The 7932-nt window shown below is 35.1% G+C and overlaps 1 pseudogene; it reads left to right on the top strand.

The window, feature by feature from the left end:
• Positions 1 to 1249: 1249 nt before the first annotated feature.
• LOC141508493 (elongation factor 1-beta pseudogene) lies at positions 1250 to 2297 on the top strand (annotated as a pseudogene).
• The last annotated feature ends 5635 nt before the right edge of the window (positions 2298 to 7932 follow it).

Genomic DNA, 7932 nt, shown 5'->3' with positions numbered 1-7932 from the left:
ATGAGAAAAACCAGTATTATCAGCAACATTGTGAGATAATCAACTATGATGGACAGAACTCCTACTAGCAATTCAGCTATCAAGGGAAATTCTGAAAGACTTATTTTAGAAAATGCCATTCAGATCCAGGATTAGGGGGGCAAATTTATGGAATCTAAACACAGAGACAAGCATTCTATATTCACTTTTCAATACTTTTGTTTTTTTATCATATTTTTATTTTATTAACCCCTTAGTTCTAATTCTTCTTTCACAACATGACAAATATGATTATTTGTTAAACATGATTGTATTTGTACAACCTTTATCAGATTGTATGCTGCCATGGAAAAAGGGGAATAAGCAGAGTATGATAGAACAATGTAGAACCCCAAAATTTGCAAAAGTATAGATGTTGAAAACTAGCTTTACATATATTTGGAAAATATCAAATTACAAGCTAAAAGAATGGATGGAAAAATTAGGAAAGTGGAAAAGGTTGGATATGAATATTGTTCTCATCAAAACTGGCTTAGTTGAGTTTAGAAATTTTTCTTACCTAACAGAAAATTAGAAAGGAAGGAAATTACTGAAGGAGATGAGTGAGGAAGCGATAAAAGCTAGGGCGATTTGGAAGAGGTAAAAGTCAGAAGTAAGTCACTTTTGAGAATAGACAGCTTAAAAGGAGAGACATAGTGAACTATAAAAGTGAAATTGAATGGAGGGAAATCCTAAATTGGTAATCATTACCATATTTTTTCTGACAAAGATATTATATCTTAAACATACAAAAATAAATGAAATTCATAGCAATAAGAGACATTCCTCAACTGTCAAGAGCTAAGAAAAGTAAGATTTCAGACAAAATAATAAAATCTATCTAAATCATATGAAAAAGTGCTTTAAATCACTATTGAAGAAATACAGATTAGAACAAATCTGAGGCACTAACTCAAAGTTGTCACATTGAATAACATAGCAGAAAAGAAAAATGACAGATATTAGATGACATTGAAAAATTAAAACAATAATAAACTATTGGTGATATATGATGCTATATGATGATTCAGCACTTGCTGGATAGCAATTCTGAACTATGTGCAAAGAGTTCTAAAGTTATCCATGGCCTTTGACCAAGTAATATCACTACTTGTATTCAAAAGAAATAAACAACTAAAAGAAAAAGAGCATTTTTGTACAAAATATTAATTTCAATTTCTTTTGTAGTAGACAAGAATTGGATATTGAGGGAATGTCCATCAGTTGGGTAATGACTGAACAAGCTAATGTATATGGCTTTTATGGAATACTATTGGCCTGTAAGAAATGGTAAGCAGACTTTTGTCAGTTGGACAACAGTGCTACTGTGTTTGCAGACTGTGCTCCTTTCCAATCTGGAACTTAGTTTCTCTATCACTGCTTCCCCAGTCACCTCTTCCTCACCACCACAATGTTCTTCAGAGATCTCAAGACACGGATGGATCTGCAGAAAAACTCAACAACGGGGCAGCTAGGTGGTGCAGTGGATAAAGCACCGGCCCTGGAGTCAGGAGTACCTGGGTTCAAATCTGGTCTCAGACACTTAATAATTACATAGCTGTGTGGCCTTGGGCAATCTACTTAACCCCATTTGCCTTAGAAAAACAAACAAACAAACAAACAAATAAAAAAACTTCCGGATTGATAAGAATTACACTAACATGTATATGTATATATACATATACATATATATGTATATATATATATATATATACACACACATGCACATGCATATATACATACATACAATATGCCATCCCAGGTTTTTGAAGCAGTCTCACATTCTGCTGGTATAATCACATTAAAACCTATGAGGAGCAAAAGGCAAGCTTGCCAGGAATAAAGAAGACTTTGGGAAAGTAGCGTTCTGCTAATGTAGAAGATACCATCAGAAATGGAGCTACAGAAATAATGACACCATTGATCTCTTTAGGTCTGATGAGGAGGAGAAAAGTGAAGAAAACCTTAAGAAAAGAAGAAGTATGAATCATATTTTTTTAAAAAATGCAATTTTTGCTGTCTTCCTTCTTACTGAATATAAAACATTGAGATGATGATATAGCACAGTTTGAAAAATGCATCAGAAACTTTTCAGCAGATAGATAGATTGGTTTGGGAAGCTCCTAAACTTCTTCCAGTGGGATATAATATCAAGAAGCTGAAAATACAGTGTTTGATTGAAGATGATATAGTTGGGACAGATATGATAGAGGGAACAGATAACTACTTTTGAAAATTATGTGTAATCCCTGGATGTTGCTGAATTGTATAAGATCTAAAGTCTACTATCCTCAAAAATTGGATTTAAATAAATAATATTTTCAAGCATGGATAAAAAAAAGAAATGATGATCAGGAAGGTGGAATAAAATCAATGACTCACCTGAGTTCTCCTAAAACCCTTCCAAATACATTTAAATCATGACTCTAAATAGATTTTACAGTGGCAGAACCCACAAAAGGATGGTCTGAACCAATTTTTCAACCTAAGACAGTTTAGCAGGTTGGCAGGAAAGGTTTGTTGCACCAAGGTGAAAAGGAATATCAGTTTAGTATAAGCCATTCTAGCACATGCCTGGCCCCAGCAAACGAAAAGCAGATCTTGGGTGATTGAAATAGTGGCAGAAGTGGTAGTTTCTAGATCTCTCACCTCACAGCTGTAAAGGACAACTTAGAAAGTTGTTGGAGAGACCTTCACATCTGCATGTGAATGGAGCATAGATTAGCAGAGGTTGAACCAGTGCAGACCCTACACCAGCAAACAGAAGCAAGTAGTATGATACACTGAATCAACAGTGACAGAAACTGCTTCCAGAAATCTCAGTCCACAGATGATAAGGAGATAGAATATCTTGTCAGAAAGAGATTGTAGGGGGTGGCTAGGTGGTGCAGTAGACAGAGCACCGGCCTTGGAGTCAGGAGTACCTTGGTTCAAATCTGACCTCAGACACTTAATAATTTCCTAGCCTTGTGTCCTTGGGCAAGCCACTTAACCCCATTTCCCTGAAAAATCTAAAAAGAAAGAGATTGTAGGAGTCTCTTTGCAGGCACTGAGGCTCAGGATTCTGTTGCTTTGTCAATGTTTAGTTCCTAGTGACAGCCTTTGGTGGCAGTCCTAGGACAAGTAAGGAGGAGCACAAACATTCTAGCGCTTGTGGCAACAGTGGAACAGATGCAGTGCAAAAACGATTGCTTGTATTGTCTCATAGACCAAACCATAAGTCAACAGAGGAGAAAACATACCTCTCCTTAGGTTATGATATCTTGGAAGAATGGAAATTTATAGGTCCCTAAAAGTAACTCTGGAACCAACTTCACAAGACCTCTGAAGTTTGGGGCAGTATGCTGCAAAGAGTTAAAGATTAAGTAATAGGCTGGGAAAATGAGCAAAAAACATAGAAAAAAATCTGACCAAGGAAGATTTTCATATTATTTTGCTAATATGACTGAATGATAACTCAATGGCAGAAACCTCATGAGATTCCTGAATCTATCTAACCTTTTAGAACTTCCTGACAAATACCTACATCAAAAACTGAGAAGAAAAGACTAAGTTTTGTTGCATATTTCCTATATTAGTGTTTTTTTTCCACATGAAGAATTGATACAACAAGTGTAAATAGAACTATTTAAGTTTTTCTGAAACATAGAGATCTTTCTGCTTCTTAGAAGGTGACTTCCAGGCAGTCACAGACTTTAAAATATAGCTGGGCAAATAGATATTATAGATTTAACTCAGCAGCTTAAAATCCATCAGCCTAGGTAATTCCCACATCCCTTTACAGTCCATTAAATACTCTATTTTTTAATTGAAGTTATAATATTTATTTGCTCATTCTCACCTGTTTTGGTATGCTACATTTCTTCAGTAATTTCTCTAGTGATTTGTGCTTGGATTAGACTTTTCCTTCCATTATCTTCTATTTAATTGTCCCCTATCTTAGAGGAATGTTCCGTGACCATTTGAAGTTGATTTTCCACAATTTTAAATCAAATTTCCTTTAAAAATGTTGTAACAATGAACTCTCTTATCATTTCCTCATTGAGGCAGAAAAGTATAATTGAGCATGTACGCCATTATTACTCATCTGGGTACCTGAGTTCAATTCTGTACTCAACCAATTGCTTCCTGTGTGACCTTAGAGAAATCACTTTTCTCTCTGCAACCTCAGTTTCTTTGAGTGCAAAATTGAGATAATATTATCTGTATTATGGTATTCATTTCTTCTGGGATGAAAATGCTTTAGAAAAATTAAAGTATTGTATAAATATAAATTATTAAGTTTCACAGACCAACTCATTTTCCATCTTTGCTTAATGGAAGAGGCAGAAATAACACAGTGCAAGTTACTGTATTCAGTGAGTGATCACATTCATAAGTTAGAAGTTTGAAAATTTATTTATCCTTATTTTAAAGAATGAAATGTATCTAATTTAGTCATCTCTCTCTATTATCTTTCTTTCTTTCTTTCTATCTATCTCTGTCTAATCTATCATCTATCTATCTATCATCTATCTATCTATCTATCTATCTATCTATCTATCTATCTATCTATCTATCTATCTACCACTAGCTAATGAAAGATTCATTCTCTTTCATAGTATGTTTCAAATAATAGTATTATGTGTTAGATGAAAAAATACACACAGCTTTGATAATGAAACTGATTTTTAATGTAGGGTCCCAAACAATAACTGAAGAGAATGTCCTCAATTTCAGATATTGTAATCTTTCCTTTGACTTTCAGTGTTTTGTCAATACTATTAATTTTATTTTGTAAGTATTAATTTTACAATAAAGATAAGCTATCAAGGCAAGGAAGTGAGCTTTAAATCTAGAAGACAATTTCTGTAGGTTGATTTATCATGGTCTATATCATGAAATTCCAACTTTTAAGCCTTTCAGTCTGTATCATGCATAAAAATCTTGCCAAAGACTGCATATAGAATTTAATATTTATTTATAATTACAATGTATACTGTATTACAAATGAATAAAATAATAAAATGTAATAATGCCACATAAATGGGCTTTGTGGATCACATACAGTACATCGGCCACAGCTTGGACATATCTACTACATAAATATAAGGATTAGATTATGAGTCTGGTGAAAGATTATATACCTATCATGTGACAACCAGTATAGTTTCTTCACTCAGAAATCTAGAGATAGTAACGAATTTAGGGAATATGGGGATATGTTATATTCTACTCATTTTTCAACTTGTTGTATTACTTTTGAATTCCTCTTATTTCACCAAATAAATTATTATAAGGAATTTATTATTATATTTCAATTAAAATGAATTATGATAGCAGTAGTCATATTGGGAAACTTCACCTGAAAATTGGAATAAGCCTGAAAACTCATGCATCATCACCACCCAATTGCCCCTTTGATGGGAGAGCAGAAAAGTGAATTATAAAAAATCTTTGTAAATATGGAAGGATCTAACATAATCATCTCCTTATCTATTTGGTGTACTACTTTTGCAATTAGTTAGCATCACAATAAAAATAAATAAAAAAATCTTTCACATTTCTAATTACTTGCTTTTTAAACTTTGTATGTGCCCCCCCCCCAAGTTTGCAGTCTTTTTGAGAAGGTAGTGTCTTCCTTTTTTTTGCATTTTTGCATCATGTGTGTATATAGTACAGACTTCCAGACAAGATGGCTGAGGGGAGACAGGCACTGTATTAAGTATTCCTAGTCCCCCCTCAAAAATAACATGAAAGAAGCCTCTTAACAGAAATTTGATCAACAAAACCCAGAAATAAAAGCTAGGAGACATGATCTGTTTCAGGAGACAACAGGTGAACCCAGAGAGGAGAACACAGGGTCAGTGCAGAGACTGCAGATGGGGGAAGCCAGAGTACTCGTCTCAGCCTCAGGGGCTTTGGTGAATAGCAGTTCAGCCACAGAATCTTTGGCCAGGATTAGGGGAGCTCTGGTGAGCCCCAGGTCTGGAAGGTTTAATTCCAACATAGAGAATCACAGAGCATGCCTGTGACCAGCAGGGCAAGTAACCTGAGCTTCCTACTTTCAGCAGAGCTTTCTTCTCAGAACCAACTGTAATGTTCCCCCCCCCAACCCCCTCAAGCTCAGGTGTGGGCAGCAGAGTTCACTCAGTTGAAAGGGAGATTAGCTCCCTCTCCCAGATCCCAGCCCATTGCTCAAGGTCAACTCAGACCTGGCTGCTGAGGGTCTCAAACACCCCAGAGAAAGCAACCAGAACCCCTGCTGACTGGCCCTTGGAATCACTAAGCCAAGTGAACAAAACATTCAGGGTTTTCAAAAGCAAACTTCCGAGAGCCACCCTTCCCCAACACAGGATACTAGGAAGATGAAGAAAGGCCAGTGATGGGCCCATGGAGAAATACTTAGAAAAAAATAGATTCTAACCCAGAAAGAACTAGCACTTGTGCGGACAATATGAATTGGTCTACAGGACTGAAAGACTTCCTTGAAGAAATCATGAAGGAATTTAAAAATTAACTGGAAAAATTGGAAAAAGAAACTCAAGAGAAAATTAACATATTGTAAGAGAAAATTAACATCTCACAACAAGAAAACAAATTCTTGGAAAATACAATTGGACAAATAAAAAATGTTATATCTTTGGGTGCATACATATTTAGTAGTGAAATTACTTTTTCATCTATGATACCTTATAGGAGGATATAGTTTCCTTCCTTATTTCTTTTAAGAGATTTTGGGTCTTAAATCATCCAACCTTTCTGGAGGGAAATTTGGAACTATGCCCAAAGGGCAACAAAAATAAGCATCTCCTTTGATCCAGCAATACCACTACTGGGTCTATACCCTGAAGAGATGATGAAAAAAAGGGTAAAAACATCACTTGTACAAAAAATATTCATAGCAGCCCAGTTTGTGGTGGGAAAGAATTGGAAATCAAGTAAATGTCCTTCAATTGGGGAATGGCTTAGCAAACTGTGGTAGATATATATCATGGAACACTATTGTTCTATTAGAAATCAGGACAGACAGGAATTCAAGGAAGCCTGGAGGAATTTGCATGAACCTATGCTGAATGAGATGAGCAGAATCAGAAAAACACTGTACACCCTAACAGCAGTCTGGGGGTGATGATCAACCTTAATGAAATTGCTCATTCCATTAGTGCAACAATCAGGGATAATTTCGGGCTGTCCAATAAGCAATACCATCTGTATCCAGATAAAGACATGTGGAGTTTAAGCAAAGTTCAAGGACTATTCCCTTTAATTTAGAAAAAAATCAGATATCTTATTGTCTGATATTTTTATCTCTTATACGTTTTGTTTCTTCCTTAAGGATATGATTTCTCTCTCATCACACTCAGTTCGGATGAATGTACAACATGGAACCAAAATAAATACTGATAAAATGCTTTCAGGAGGGTGGGGGGAGGGAAGTAAGTCTGGGGGAAAAATTGTAAATCTCAAATAAAATCTTTAATAAAAAAAGAGATATTGGGTCTTATGTACCTCTTAATGTAATGAAATTTACCACATTCATTCTCTTCCATCCTCTTGCCTCCTTACTTTGCCCCTTTTTAAGGAGGTATTGTTTTTAAATCATTCTATCTGAGTCACAGAAAAGTCATGAGTGTCTATCATTTGTAGCTAAATATAATCTCTATCTAACAGAGTTACAATTCTCAAGAGTTATTAGAGTCTTTTCCCAGATAGGGGTATAGCCAGTTTCATTTTATTGGATAACAATCTCATGGATAAATCTATGAGTGACCATCATTTCTGTCTAAGAATATTCACTCTAATAGAATGACAATTCTCAAGTGTCATGACAAACTTTCTCCCAGGTGGGGATATAGGCAGTTTCATCTTATTGGAGAGCAGTATTTTGTTGTTTTTTTTTTTTTTTTTTTCCTTTTTATGTGTCTCTTTAAC

This window comes from Macrotis lagotis, chromosome 1 (genome assembly GCF_037893015.1).
Source record: "Macrotis lagotis isolate mMagLag1 chromosome 1, bilby.v1.9.chrom.fasta, whole genome shotgun sequence".
In the NCBI taxonomy this organism is placed as follows: domain Eukaryota; kingdom Metazoa; phylum Chordata; class Mammalia; order Peramelemorphia; family Peramelidae; genus Macrotis; species Macrotis lagotis.
The sequence above is the reverse complement of the archived record's forward strand: the minus strand, read 5'-3'. Positions and strand labels throughout refer to the sequence as shown.